Raw genomic sequence first — 16,205 nt, 5'->3', positions numbered from 1 at the left:
GCCAGATGTGGCCCACACACAATAAGCGGACCCGAATTGCAGATCCGTACAACACAGAATAAGCGGACCCGTGTCACACACAATAAACGGAACCATATTGCAGATCCGTACCACACACAAGAAGCGGACCCGTACCACACACAAGAGACGGACCCGTATTGCAGATCCGTACAACACAGAATAAGAGGACCCGTGCCACACACACACAATAAAAGGACCCGTATTGCAGATCCATACCACACACAAGAAGCAGACCTGTACCACACACAAGAGGCAGACCCGTATTCATGGGTTTCATCAGGTCCCTTTGCACAGGTGTATCAATCACCATGCAGTCTGCATTGATAATCAAGGTGCTTCATTTTATACACCTGTGGAAAGGGACCTGATGAAACCCATGAATTGCAGATCCGTATACCACACACCAGAGCGGTAGATAAAACAGAGTGGCGACACTCCCATAGACCTCCGTAGGAAAAAATGGCAGTGCTTTTTCCAGGCTATTTCCTCGTTATGGGACTTTTGGAACTATTTACAGCCAATCTCTTGGTCAGTACTAGTTAATGAGTTAATTTATTACTACACCTTCCAGCATCTAGAAGTACATCCCACCCTCCTGGAATTCAGCCATTCAGCGCAGGTTTTTTGGAACTTTTGATCGCGTGGCGGCTACATCAAAGCGTGTCGCAACTCTCTCTGCTCTCTCTATGGCTCTGCCACACACAAGAAGCAGACCCGTACCACACACAATAAGCGGACCCGTATTGCAGATCCGTACCACACACAAGAAGCGGACCTGTACGGGTTCGCTTACTGTGTGTGGTACGGATCTGCAATACAGTTCCGCCTCTTATGTGTGGTACGGGTCCGCTTATAGGGCTCGGGATCATGACGTGAAAACTTTGCGGGCACAGCACAGCTAATACTATATTTCTGCTTCTTGTCTTCTGCATCTGAATGAATGGACATCACGTTCAGTGCGCTACCAACATGGCGGCAATATTCCTGGAATGCAAGTCGTGTGCCCGAGCCCTATTGTGTGTGGTACGGATCTGCAATGCGGTTCCGCCTCTTATGTGTGGTACGGGTCCGCTTCTTGTGTGTGGTACGGATCTGCAATGCAGGTCCCATATCACATATGACTTTAAGCAGACATTCACAACATCCCCAACTGGTCACCACTATAAAAAACTTTGCAGAAGAATTAAGGATGCTTATCACAATTTTATGACTTTATAAACCTCATGGTTTAGATATCAAATATAACCTAGACATTCTCTGATAACTTTAATTATATTTTGTGTAGGCCTACTTTGTTTTCTTGTTTGTTTGCTTTGTTTGCTTCCCAGCATGCATTGCAAATATTAGTTTTGAATTTTGAAACAATGTGGTTGGGACATTTTAGCTTATAGGCTAACCTACTCCACTGATGTTTTGAACAACAACATTACCAGATATGACCATTGACTTAGTAATTTATTAGGGGGGAAATACACCGTAGTCGTGAAAGTATTAGACCTAACCGGGTATAAATATCCAGCTAACTTATCAATTATCGTTCATCTGGACGCGCTCATCAATCTCCAAGCCGCTTCCATAGGCAGGGGCGCCGCCAGGGGGGGAAAGGTTAGGACGATTCTAAGGGCCCAGCACTGACAGGGGGCCCTTTGAGGGCTAGCAATAATATTTTAATAGTATTGCCATGTGTAGGATTTTTGAATAAATGTTTCATTTGATCTGTTTCAATAAGGAAATTATATATGGTTTTACAAGTCAACTACTATTTTCACTGTAGGAACATAATCTAAAGCGATTTCAAACACCCCTATTGTGGACTGTACCATTTTCAACCACCATGGCGCTAGAACGGAGATAGAAAACGACTTCAGCAGTGTCAATATTGAGTGACAAAACGCTAGGTAAATTCCTCCAGTAGGCTAAATTCGTTTTGCTGCTGCTGGGTAAATTTATCTTGCTAGCAGACGTCTAGCTCGTTGAAAATCATGTCATCAAGTCATTACAACCGGCATTTATTAACGTTTTTACCCCCCACCCCCATGTAATTCGAACTATGAGCAGCAGGCTATCCTACCCCCCAATTCGCACTCTGCATAGGTGCGTGCATTTTAGAAGTGGCCAAGTAAATTATGAAGTCTGGATATCACAAACGCAAGCAGAAGCAGAGAGCTAAGAGGGAGAAAAAAAGTCACTCGTTTTTTTCCAAAAGAAAGGTAATTCACTGACACAACACACTAGCTAGCTAGCTGATAAAACAGATGATTTCGTTTAGGCTAAACCTATATCAAAACAATAATTTTCAGTAGCCTAGGCTAAGAAGTGCAGTGTTATTTTATTTAAACACTCCACGTTCATTGCCATGGGAGAACAGATGAATGTAATGTAGGCTAGAAGGTCTGTAAGTGTAATTTACAGTAGTCTGTAACTGGATGAACTTGAGCAATAAACTAGGCTATTGTATTAGGCTATGCAAGATAAAATATTAGCCTACACGACTGCTGGTTCTGGTTTCTTAACTAATAGACATAACATACAGTACACACTACAGATTCATCCTCAGGAATAGGACCCCAGCCCTCATATCAACCCAAATCCCAATTGAAGGAGGAGGTGAGCAATACAATAGGCCTACAATAATTAACTAGCCTAGTTATTCATCAAGGCAAACATTTGATCACATACAGTAAGTCAATCAAGACAACAATTGGAATACATGATTGACACCCTGAGGATGTTTGCTGGAGAGCTCTGAAGTATCCCCAATGTGCATACAGAATGTTATAAATCCATATAAAGTGATGCATGCAAGTTCTCTCAACACATGAACATTTGGCTTGAAAGAACTGCATAGTGGCCTAACAATATTTTCTCATAAAAGAAAATCGATATATTCCATAATATGTACCATGGCATTTTCAGTTTAAGGCAACAGTCTATTCAGTGTGATTCAGACAGTTGTGCTTTTTTTTTTATTAATAAAAATAATAATTATATATATAATATATATACAATGGGGAGAACATGTATTTGATAGGCTACCATGCTAAAGTTGCCTAAAAAGAGGAATATAAAATCATCATTTGACAATTGATCTTAATGCCTTAATAAAAAAAAATGAGTAAAAAGCAAACCGCTAAGGACACCAATTTTCTTTGTGATTGAAGAATGTAAATAAATAAATAAATGTTCTTCTTTAAATGCTAGGGGGAAGGAAGTATTTGACCCCTATGTTAAATTCCCATAGGAGCAGGAGGATTTTTTATATGTTTTTAGGCTATTTCTAAAGGCCAGCTATTTCATGGATCTAGGATATTACTGTATGCATCCATGATAAAGTTCCCTTGGCCTTTGGAATTAAAATAGCCCCACATCATCACATACCCTTCACCATAGCTAGATTGACATGGTGCTTTTTCCAGTAGGCCTATTAGCCTGTTTGATTTGCATTGAGCTCAATGAGCATCAAACAGGCTAATGATTGATTTTTACTCCTTTTTTTAATTAAGGCATTAAGATCAATTGTCAAATGATGATTTTATATTCCTCTTTTTAGGCAACTTTAGCATGGCAAATACATGTTCTCCCCATTTTATATATATATTACTTTATTAATAATTATACCATTTAAAAAAAAAAAAAAAAAATTGAGGGGGAGGGGGGGCCCTAAATCGAAATCTTTCATGGGGCCCAGAATTTCTGGCGGCGCCCCTGTCCATAGGTAAGATAAATAACTGTGTGAATTGATATACTAGACGGAATTGCAAATCATTACTGCATACCAATTACTGCTTAACAATGTTGACAGCTGTTTCACTCACAGTACATACAGATACACAGTATCCTAACGCCAGACACTTCGTGACAGATTGACTTGGGTACTCTACATCGTGCAAATGCTAAACGGTGAACAGGTAGTTGGGTGAAATTCGATTTTTCCGTCGCAGTGACAAAATACGTTTTTTAAAATGCTCTGAATCATCGCCGGGACGTTATCTTGTTTTTTGGGAGCAGTCTTAGCCCTTATTGCCACCAGATCAGTTAAACGGATCCAAAACAATTTTGGACCGATGTGCGTTTGGATGCCGGATCAGGTCCACTATTCAGATCCGTGCCGGATGTCGTGGTAGGTGTGTTTTGCTATCTGGGACGGACCAGGACGAGTGCAAGTTCATATCTACCGCAAATCCGTCAAACAGATCCAAAACAATTTTGGACCGATGTGCGTTTGGACGCCGGATCAGGTCCATTATAAAGATCCGTGCCGAATGTTGTGGTACATGTGGCCCAGTTCCGTCCCAGTGCAGTTTTGCTATCTGGGCAGTGCTGCCTTGTGTTCGGGTGCACCTGCCCCCCTCTCCAGATCAGCCATGTCATTTCGAAGGAGGAGGCAGTTAGTCTTCATCATGGCTCAACACTCACGCTTCAGCAAAAGCCATTCGATTTTATAAATAATTTTCTGATTATTATTATTATTATTATTATTATTATTGATTACATAACAGTTTGTATTTATTGTTACACAATCTTGCTTATTGCATTCTTCTGGATATTCTCCCGATTTCCACCAGCTCTAGTATAAATCACTGTAATTTTGCTAAGTTGACCATTCTTAACATTTTTGCCGTTTGAATAACATGTGTTTATAGTCATGATCCGTGACATCGTCAAGAGTGGGTATGTATTGTGGATTCTTTTTAACACTTTTTAACTTTTTTGGTGTCCTGTTCCTAACTGTTTGCTAAACTCAACTGAGTTTGTCTGTCTGCATTCTGCATGCTTTGTCCACTTTTGTCTGCACATAATTGTTGGTGGCTTATTGTGGGTAACAGTGGTATTGCCTTATTATCTGTGATTGCTAATCCTGTCTGCATGCTGCATGTTTTGGTTTGGTCTACATTTGTTTGCATGTAATTGTTGTGTCAGTTATCCCTTTCACATATTTCACCTGATTTCTGTTTATGCACTGTGGTGTGGGGAAGTGTAATTGTGTCAGGTGGTATGAGGGTGCATTGGCATCAGGTAACCTTCCTTCCCCAGGTAAACTCCCCTTGTGGAGCTTCAGCCCAACTCCTGGCTTAATAATATTGTGCAAAAAATGCTCTGCGCTGTGTTTTTGAATCTTTGTAGATAATTTTTGGTTCCCTGACTGCTAATATTGTTTATTTTCTGTTTTTCAAAGTTAGCACGAGTAGTAAGTAGGCTACTGTAAGCCCCCTTGCTACTTTTATACAGTATGGCAGCCTGTGATCAGAATTCATTTTTATTAGTCTTCACCCAAATGAGGCCAATCAAAACCTTGGTAGGCTATGTTGTTGCACCTTCTTGAAACTGGCTTCTGATGGCTGAAACAACGCAAGACGGCAAAGGCCGTCCCCAGTCTCCAATTGATTTACGTGTATACAAACTATTCCAAAGTTTACAGACTGATTGGTGCTTCGTTTTATGTGTAGACACCTAGAGCAAGCTGCTGACAAGGTTTGCCGCTGTTTTGAACAATGTTAGTGGTTTAAAAATGCGATTTTGAAAGCGTGTGGCTGTTGGCCCCATGCTAACACACTGTTTGCTATTTTGGACTGTAGCTCCTGCCCGTGCTAGCTCTGTATTGGTGATGAGCGAAAATTACTTCCCCCACGGCTTAGTTGATGTATTTTCATTCAGAAAATAGCATTTTTTTCCATTTCTGCCAAATTTACACTTTAAGCATGTTATATTATCTGGCAGAGGGGTAAGCTGTTCAACCAGGGCCCAGAACGCATCCACTTCTCTGCAACACTTGCTCTCTACGGCTGAGGTCATGGGCTGGCAATGACCGGTGTCTCGCTATCCGGCAAAAGAATCTTTGGTCACCGCCATTTGTCGCTTTACAGTTCCCATTGACTTTCATTGAACACATGTAAACAAAACATCAATTATGTGCTTAAACTAACACCGCTGACTTATGCCAGCGACCATTTCACTTTGATAATAAACAACATTTTCGCCCGATACATATACAGCAAGAACTACACAATTTGATTAACGCAACGTGGAGAAAATTAAGAGAGAACAAAAACATTACCTCCGTGATCCCGTGTCAATTGAATTCCCCATTGACCTGGCGTCACGAAAAACGGCAGACGTTATTTCTTAAATGTCAGAGTAATGACATTCAAAAGGGTACCTTAATAATACACCACCATTCATAAAGGAACGAAGTATGAAAAGAAAAACACAATTTATTACATGGATCATCCAAAGGACTTTATGCCGATTTTCAACAGCGCAGCTTTTACAATCATAATAGGGTGTTAAATATTCCTTAACCACTAGATGGCAGCATATGGCACAGCGCACTTTACTTGCTGTGTCATGCTTGCTGTGTCATGCAAAGTGCGCTGTGTCATGCTGCTATCTAGTGGTTATGGAATATTTAACACCCATTATTATGATTGTAAAAGCTGCGCTATTGAAAATCGCCTTAAGTACTTGGAAGTCAATGGGAGCCGTAAAGCGACAAATGGCGGTGACCAAAGATTCTTTTGGCGGATAGCGAGACACCGGTCTGGCAATGCCCACATAAACAAAACACCTATGAATCAAAATGATCACATAACTCCTCTCTCCCACACAATCTATCACATCACGCCACGGTATGTAGCAACATGATTCACTCATTAAAACTCCTGTCTCATTTCCACCAGGCTGGCAATTATGTGTTTGATTTCAATAATTGTTTTCTAATACAAAACTAGAAAAGCACTCCGAGAGTAGCCTGACTCTCGCCAGACCCTTGTAGTTCCGCCATGCTCCACCAGAGGCGTTCCGCTGAGCTCCACACAAGGGTCTGGACGCGAGGACAATCCAAACCCCTGCCAGTGATCAAAAAATGAGCAACCAATCAGGAGCGCCGAAGCGAGTGTTTGATTCAAAAAACAATGGCGGCACGCAGCGAGGAGTCTTGTGCTGACATTGATTCTGCTATTTCAACCGTTTTGTCGAATCTATCGAGTATTCATTCTTTAAAAGATTAACAGAGAATAGTTTTGAAGACATTTATTGGTGGCAAGGATGTTTTTACTCTTCTTCCGACCGGGTTTGGCAAGAGCTTGAAGAAGCCTAGCACGTCATTCAAGATAACAGGCAAGTGGTTTATCAAATCACATGCGAGGATGTTTTACAAGGACCCGCCTTCATTAATACATCTATATTGAGAAGTCCCAGATCCTTGTGTGAGCAGACCGCGAACTACAGGATCTGGCGAAAGTCAGGTTACTCCGAGAGCACAGACCAAGCGAAAACAACCGCCTCCTGGATCCAGACAGTGAGTACGTTTACATGGATGGACATTAATATTCCGGCATTAACCCTATCAAGAGACAAAATCACTCCCGTTGTCGTTTCTTCCTTGGGTCATTTCAGACCTTTCTGAAATGTCATCGAAATCCATCTATAAAGTTTTGAGTTATCTTGCGAACAAACAGACAAACACAAACAAACCCCTTGGCGGAAGTGAAAATCGACTGTTCAAAATACAACTGTAGGCTACTTGTGTGCTAGCTCAACACACAGTATATTTCCCATATTTCGTAAGTTATGTTGAACAATCATATCACGTATTCAAACGGATTTACAGCCATAATGCCAGCCTGGTGGAAACGATGCATAAGGAAGCCCAGTTGAATGCAATGAGGGAGGACATCAGTTAGCTGTAGGTTACTTTTAAAGGGACACTTCACCGATTAGCATTAAGCTTTGTATCTTTAGAAAACCTGTCATGTTTTTGAATGGTCGTGCATCATTCCCTCAGTTTGCCTTGAGATGGGAGAAATACGGATTTCAATGAAACCCGAATAGGACTTCCTGCTTTCAATGATGTAACATGATGATTTTTACATCATTGAAAGCAGGAAGTCTAACATTGAAATCCGTATTTCTCCCATCTCAAGGCAAACTGAGGGAATGATGCACGACCATTCAAAAACATGACTTTTTCTGGTAATTATCCCATTTAAAACGTGTCTCCTCTCAAGTTAGAAAGTGCAATAAGACCAACTGAAAATGAAACCTGGCGTTTTTCTAGGCTGATTTGACATGGAACTACACTCTCATCTGGCGTAATAATCAAGGCAACTTGCAAACTACTGGCACTACTACTGCTTGTTGTCTATGGGGACTATTTTCAGATGCTGCGTACGATATCACTGCGCCTATGGTACGTTTGCAAGTTGCCTTGATTATTACGCCAGATGAGAGTGTAGTTCCATGTCAAATCAGCCTAGAAAAACGCCAGGTTTCATTTTCAGTTGCACTTTCTAACTTGAGAGGAGACACGTTTTAAATGGGAAAATTACCAGAAATCTTAGTCACTTTTAAACATGAAGCTAGCAGGCGAGAAGCTAATGGTCTAATCCGATTCAATGATCTATGCTAGGCTGAAGCTAAAAGTTGTATCGCCAGACTCACAGAATGGCTGGATGAACGGGAACAAGGTAAATATCGATTGTTTTGCTCGAGGGGAGGTGGAAAATGAGCGTATTTCCAAAAATGGCGGAATATCCCTTTAAACATAGTTTACCGGTAACTACTTATTGCATTTAAGATTCAATTCAAGTCCAGATTAATATGTGATAATGTGTTAAGAATAGTATGGACAGTGACATTCTGGGAAATGTAATGTGTGGTCAGCCGTTTTTTCTTGTGAACATAATTCTTGCCATGATTACTTCATTGAAATGAGTGGCAAGCATACAGTCATGGCTGAAAGTGTTGGCAACCCATGCTAAAGGTGAATAAAACAGGGATATAAAATCATCTTTTGGAAATTAATCTTAATGCGTTAAGTACAATTATACAAGGAGGATATATCCAACCTTTAAGGACACCAATGTTCTTTGTGGATGAATAATGTATCATAAATAAATAAATGTTCTTCCTTAAAATTCTGGGGTCATAAGTATTAGCACCCATGCTAAAGGTGAATAAAACAGGGATATAAAATCATCTTTTGGAAATTAATCTTAATGCGTTAAGTACAATTATACAAGGAGGATATATCCAACCTTTAAGGACACCAATGTTCTTTGTGGATGAATAATGTATCATAAATAAATAAATGTTCTTCCTTAAAATTCTGGGGTCATAAGTATTAGCACCCCTATGTTAACCCTATGTGCTCAACTCCCATAGAGGCAGTACAGGCAGATTTGTATTTTTAAAGGCCACTTATTTCATGGATCCAGGATACTATGCATCCTGATAAGGTTCCCTTGGTCTTTAGAACTAAAAATTGCCCCACATCATCACACACCCTTCACCATACCTATAGAGATTGGCATGGTTAAGGAGCGTCTGTTATGTCGACCAACCATACATGCTAGGTCAAATTGTAGATCCTATTCTTCAGTGGTTCCGTGTTGGTGGAATGAGTTGCCCAGTGCTCTCCGTTCCAGCAACAGCTTTGGATCTTTTAAGAGGGGTCTTAAGACATATTTGTTTAATATGCACTTAGTCCTTTGAGTTTGTGATGTGTTATGGTTTGTATAATAGTATTGTTTTGTTTTAATTTGTCCATTGATAGAATTTTGCTATTGTCCTTAAATTTAGCCATACCATGCTTTAGTTATTATTATTATATATAATTAACTGAGTGACTTATTTGATTGCTATTCTCATTTCACTGTTTTATTTCTCATTAGGTTAGTGCTTAAAATTATTGTTTTACTGATAATATTACTATTCTCCCTATTTTGTAATTGTTCACTGTTAATTTGATTTGTATTGTTATTTATTTGCATGTCGCTTTGGACAAAGGCGTCTGTTAAATAACCATAACCATAACCATAACCATGGTGTTTTGTTCAGTTTTGCCTGTTAGCCTATTAGCCTGTTTGATGTTCATTGAGCTCAATGCAAATCAAACCAGCCTGCCCCTATGTTAACCCTTTGTGTTAAATTCCCATAGGGTTACATAGGGGTGTCAACACTTATGACCCCAGTATTTTGGGAAGAACATTGATTTATTTATGATACATTATTCATTCACAAAGAAAGTTGGTGTCCATAAAGGTTATTTCCTAATTGTATTACATAAGGCATTAAGATCAATTCCCAAAAGATGATTTTATATTCCTCTTATTTTACTGAACTTTAGCATGGGTTCACACTTTCAGCCATGTCTGTATTTTACTCAAGTTGAATAGGTGAATAGAATGAGTATAGTTTACTTGACTCGTTAAGGTTATCTCAACACGAAATACACACATACAAATAACTCAGCTGAATGACTTATTTGCACTTAGATTAAATGAGTCACCAAACTCAAATGGTTCAAGGCATCCGGTTTCCTCAAATTATTTGAGTTAAGTTAACTTCCCGGGTTTTACAGTGCATCCAATCAGTGGTGCTCAGGTAGGCAGCCAACAGAAAGTACCCAGGGACCATGTCCATGTGCTCAGTCTGAGTCCTGGTCAGGGACATCAACACTGCCTGGTACTGCACTGACTTCCACTTTCCTCACTCACATATCGTCAGCTCCAAGCACCTCACTTGTACAGGTTCTTTGGTTAAAAGCTGGGGGACAAGTATGCCATCCTTCATGTGCCTTCTGTTGGTTGCCTTCACCCGAGCACCCCACTGCTTGGATGGGGAAAAACATACCTTTGCATGACTATTACAAAGTTATTACTACTAACTAGTTTCTAACCTCTAATCCTAAAGAAGTGAGACAGCAGTTATGTTTGGGTAGAATTGATAACTATAGTGATATGTCCATTAAATATACATTGTCACAACCTGGTACATTAATGAAGTCAAATAGCACCATAGACCACCATCTAGAGTTCTGCATTTTCGCCTTAACATTAAAGTATTAGAACTTGAGCAGCATTGCACTGTCTCTCCCTACAAGCTTTAAACTTGGCTTGACTCATTCCCATATCTGATTGATAGATGTTTTGGAATACTATGTTAAGTTTCCAATCTGATATTCACTTTGAAAACTATTTCTCTTTAGGCGGAGATTGTTTTTTTCATGTTCTAGGTCTGTTGTCCCTTACACTGTACAAAAGTGTCTAACTGATTACTGATAACTGACATTAACTGATCACACGACTAGCATATTGAATACTACTCTCTCTCTCTGACTTCCATGGTAGCTACTATACAGTGTTGTCATTTCTGGTGATCCAGAGAGGTCAGAGGTGAGCAAGCGGCCATCAGTGAAAATGGACGTGGCTGTAAACTGGTCATCAGAGATACAGCCGGACTGCATGCCCGGAGCATAACTACATTGGACACATACACACACAGATGCCCTGACCAGTGCTCATATGTGCTAGAGTAGAACTCACATTTGTTGACTCTTTTAAAAAAAGATATTGTTAATATATGCTTAATCCTATTTGGAATGGTAATGCTTGAAAGTTCTGTTTTCTCCTTAAGCATAGTGGAGAACTTTGCTCATACCAGTTGTAATTCTCTAAATTGTTCAAAGCTTATAAACTTGGGAAGAAGTTTTTTGTGTACATTTGAGGCAGTGATAGGCCTATGTATCAAAAATGCTTGAAAATTATCACTTTTGATGACAATTTGTCAGGCGGACAGACATATTTTTGTCTTTTAGGGTATGTTGAGGGTATTATTTGACAGCAAAAAGGCAGCAATCCCCAGAATCTGTTTTTGCCAGTTTCCCCTATGTGTCAGGATACACCATGCAAAATTGTAAGGGTATAGCCTATTTATATAGCTACAGTAGGCTAATTAATATTCACAATTACATAATTCCACCAAAAGCTTAAATTCCCAAAAAAGGTTGTTTTTTGGCTCCTGAGACCAAACGGGGCCGAGTTGGGGGTGGTTATACCAACTTGATGGCCCAAGGACCAGGTAGATACATAATGGGAAATAATAGTGAAAAAAAGGTAGCAGAAAACATCCTAAGGACCTGGCTCCCGGCCTATAATTCTCCGTCCTGAAAAACAATGAACAGACACACAAAAAAACTGGATTCGATGAAAAATAAGAGGAAGACATGTGAAGCTGGTCAATGGGTGCCTTATATTATGGAAGCGTCTTCTTAACCACTCTGGTTTTAGGTACCATGTCGCTTTAAATGCGGTGAGCAGCAGGCCACACTCTGTCTGTGTGAGGAGTTTAACTATCGGCGATGTGTGACGGCTGGCTCGTGTAGCTAATAGTAGACTTAAAAAAGGCTCCTTATTGCTGAAGAACCACGTTGATGAACTTACGCTACCCTGATAAGTTAACTAACGCTCTTAAACGGCCTTGGGCCGACCTGGAATAATGCTTCTACTGGCGTAAAAAGGTTGAGTTTTGAGTGCGTAGCTTTTTCTGGACGCAATTAAACCAGCGTGGATGTAGGCTACGGAGCCAGGCCAGATTAACAGCTAACGAGATTTGGAAACTTGATGGAAATAATAAACGTCTCTCACAATCAATCATGTGTGTGGTATGGGCAAACACAGCACACCGGTATTGGAGTAAAGAATTCCTACGTTGACAGCGTCCGACATGACTGATGGCCACAAACGCGGGGACGAAATGTGTGATGGTGCACATCCGAGGTAGGCTTTTCTGTTTGTTAATCTACCACATCATAATGTCATGTATCAAACGATCCGATAATGTTTAACTATACGTTTAGGTTGCATAATATTGGTTTAGAAAGCGTTGCTATTATGTGCGCAGGTTTTTACGTGCAGAAAGATTTCAATTCAAATGATGGGGCAGGTTATTCAATTAGTTATACGGAATTCTAAAGAGTCATTTTTATTTGTCATGGTGCATATTGTAGCTAGTTTATAGGCTATAGCCTAGTATTGTTACGTCTAGACCCAAGTGTCATTTGTTTTTGAGACTAGGCCTTATTCATCTCTTGTCATAGCAAGCTTAATCACAAGACATGGGCTATGGTAATGGCTCTTCACACTGCAAAAATAATGTTAATTAATCTTACATTAGCCTAAGATAAAAAAAAATCCATTTGTTTTTAGTATGAAGAGACTTGCCAAGCGCTCTCTCGTAAGATAATTTGGACTTAATGTAAGTAGACTCTGACTTATTAAGGAGTCTTATCAAGACAAATTTACTCAATGCGCTGGCAGAAAAAGAAGTCAAATTCTTCTTATACTAAATCAAATGATTTGTATGAGAAAGTGCTTGGTAAGTAAGCCTACTGTATCTTTATACAGAAAACAACACCAACTAGATTTTTGTATCTTGATGTAAGATGAATAATACTTAGGTTGCCTATTAGATTTTATTAGATAAGCAGTTTTTGCAGTTCAGGTCAACTGGCCGTCAGCAGTACCCCCCCCCCCCCCCCCCCCCCCCACCCCACACACACACATACACACATACACACATACACACACACACACACACACACAAACACACATATTCACATACAGTAGCCTCAGTTTAGGTCTCTTTTGGCAACAAATTAGCTGCTTGCTTGTGCAGCAAGTGCACAATATTGTTCCTCCACTAGTTTTCTTTATAGAGACACTTCACCGATTAGCATAAAGCTTTGTATCTTTAGAAAACTAGTCATGTATTTTAATGATCTCCTAGGGTTATTTCCTCAGTTTGCCTTGAGATCGGAGAAATACGGATTTCAATGAAACCCATGAATAGGACGATCCTGCTTTCAATGATGTAGCCTAAATGATTTTTACATCATTGAAAGCAGGAAGTCCAACATTGAAATCTGTATTTCTCCCATCTCAAGGCAAACTGAGGGAATGATGCACGACCATTCAAAAACATGGCTGGTTTTCTAAAGATACAAAGCTTAATGATAATCGGTGAAGTGTCCCTTTAATTGTTATTCGTGTGTTTGTACTAGACTTTTGTGTACACTATTGGTCTTTTTAAGTTAGCTATCTCATTAGAGTGCTTGCATTAACTTTACTTTATTGTTAGTCACGTTACAGGGGAGCTACACCAGGCGCATAACTGAACTGAACTCGTGTAGCTACTTCCATTGATTACAGTGATTATTAACTGCTGTAGCATACTCGTCATGAATGGAGCGCTTCAGTTACGCGCCCAGGGCCTCATTACAGAAAAAAATATCCTACGTGATTGTCCCATCTTAATTTAAGTTTCAAAGATAGGAAAAATCCTATCTTCCTATTACAGAAGCAGTTCCTAAACTCATTGTTGTGTCCTATCTTATCTCAGACCTCCTATTTTGATCTTAACTTAAGAAATCCTATAACTGTAACCTGCAGTTAGATTTTTAAATTGGCAATCGTCCTGTCGTGCCTGTTTCTATGCTTAGAAAGTAGGAACAGTAGGCTATAAAAGACAGAAAGCAAGAGAGTTTGTCAATATTATTAATTTGATATGCAGGATAAAAAGATGAAAAACAAAAATATATTAATGAATAATAATAATAAATAAATGATAGTCTAATATTCTGTCATAATAATGTATATGTATTTGTTGTAAATATTCTAGATATTTGAAAAGACATATTGCTTGTCCAAGTTTTGGCTTTATTATCCTATTTAGTGAAATATGCTTTATGGTGTCCAGTCATGCTCCTCATCTTGTCATAGGCATCCCAACAGGCCTGTTGCAGTCAGTTTTGAAAGTTATTTTGCATTTAGGACAGGGGCTGTGCCATCCTAAGTTAGGAAATTCTTGAGTTAGGATGCTTCTGTAATGGCCAAATTCCTATCTTAAGTTAAGATAGGATTTTGTCCAAAATGCTGTAAGGAAACATGCTTCTGTAATAGGCCTACAAAAAAATCCTAAATGCCATCCTAAACTGAGATGAGATAGGATTTCAGAGTTGGGAAGTTTCTGTAATGAGGCCCCAGTGTAGCTCCCGCGTAGAATCATGCAACGTTGGCCATTATGTCATCACCCTCTGAAGCCCCCAGAATGGAGCCTGCTCTGTCACCTATTCGCTTCTGTCACGTGAGCGCCATTTTGAACATTTTCAGTGCGAAAATGAGGCTGAGATGGTGAACCTGCGGTTACACTACATTCACTTAGAGTGGCATATACAATTTGAGCTGCTTTAATAACAATCCTGGTGGCTTAACAAAAAAATCTTGAGTCTTCACTTTTAATGTTCATGACGATATAATAAATTATAAATAAGACTTTTTCAGCTGTAATCTCAAAACAAACATCAAAATGTACCTAGTTGAGGTAGAGAGAGAAGAGTGAGTGTGAGTGTGTGAGAGAGAAAGAGAGAGAGATTTCAGATTCTACAACAACTTATAGTTGCAATGGAGAAACGTCAACATCCACATGCTCAGCACTTAGGCTTGCCCTACGTTTTGAGGCAATGTCCCCAGCAGCAGAGAACAAGCTCTCTGAGGGTGTTGATGTCGCTGGGATCCCCAAGAAAGACTTTGCCAGCTGTGCCAAGGTTGGATATCTTGCTTGATTTATTCTCCACCATGGCAGTGGATTCTCCTTCTTGGAAATAGGCTGTTCACCAAAATACTCCAAGACGTCCTTCTGCACCGCTCTGCTCATCTGCTCATCCTCAGCCTCTCCTTCATCTTCATCCTCTGATGATGATCCCAGAATACTTTTCCGATGTGATCCACCTGTAGTGTGTGTAGCTGATGTGGTGGCAGTGGCTTCCTCTACCCTTACATGTATACCCTTTCTATATTACTTGTTGTATGATGTCTCGGTTGCTACATGTTATATTTTGTTTGGCGTTATATTCGATTTTTGTCTTTGTGTTGTGCTGTGCTTTGCTATGTTTAATGTGGTGTGGCTTGTACAGTGCTGTTTTGTTTGTGTAATGTGGTATGCTCTGTTTGTTGCTTTGTATGTTCTTTGTTTGCACTAACTGGTGTTTATTGTTGTTTGTGCATGGTCCACTGTAGGTGAGGTTAGGTCTCTCTATATTTTAGGTGTTTTAATGGTGCCTTTCTTGGCCAGGGACCATTTGAAAAAGAGACTATAGTCTCAATATGACCCCCTGGTTAAATAAAGGATTAAAAAAAGTGTCTGTTTTGAGTCCTTTTTGGCAGCTAGTGCCATTGATTGAATAGTAGTTTGGACCTTAAACACCTCACCTGGGGTCCAAAGCAGCAGCCAGAAGGACAGGGTTGGGAGTATCCGGTAGAAATTCATACAGCTCTTGCCACCTCTCTGTGATCTACTCTGCAGCAGAAGCCTGAAATGCCTTCACTGGTGCAGTTTCAAGTTCTGCA

At 39.9% G+C, this 16,205-nt stretch overlaps 1 protein-coding gene across 1 annotated transcript in view; it reads left to right on the top strand.

Annotated features, from left to right (window-relative positions):
• Positions 1-12,154: 12,154 nt before the first annotated feature.
• Positions 12,155-16,205, top strand: part of wscd2 (WSC domain containing 2) — a 59,450-nt gene continuing 55,399 nt past the window's right edge. The window contains exon 1 of the mRNA XM_062543666.1: positions 12,155-12,578. The gene's annotated coding sequence lies outside the window, so the exon portion shown is untranslated. The remainder of the gene's footprint in view (positions 12,579-16,205) is intronic.

This window comes from Sardina pilchardus, chromosome 8, assembly GCF_963854185.1.
Source record: "Sardina pilchardus chromosome 8, fSarPil1.1, whole genome shotgun sequence".
NCBI classification, from domain to species: Eukaryota; Metazoa; Chordata; class Actinopteri; order Clupeiformes; family Clupeidae; genus Sardina; species Sardina pilchardus.
The sequence above is the reverse complement of the archived record's forward strand: the minus strand, read 5'-3'. Positions and strand labels throughout refer to the sequence as shown.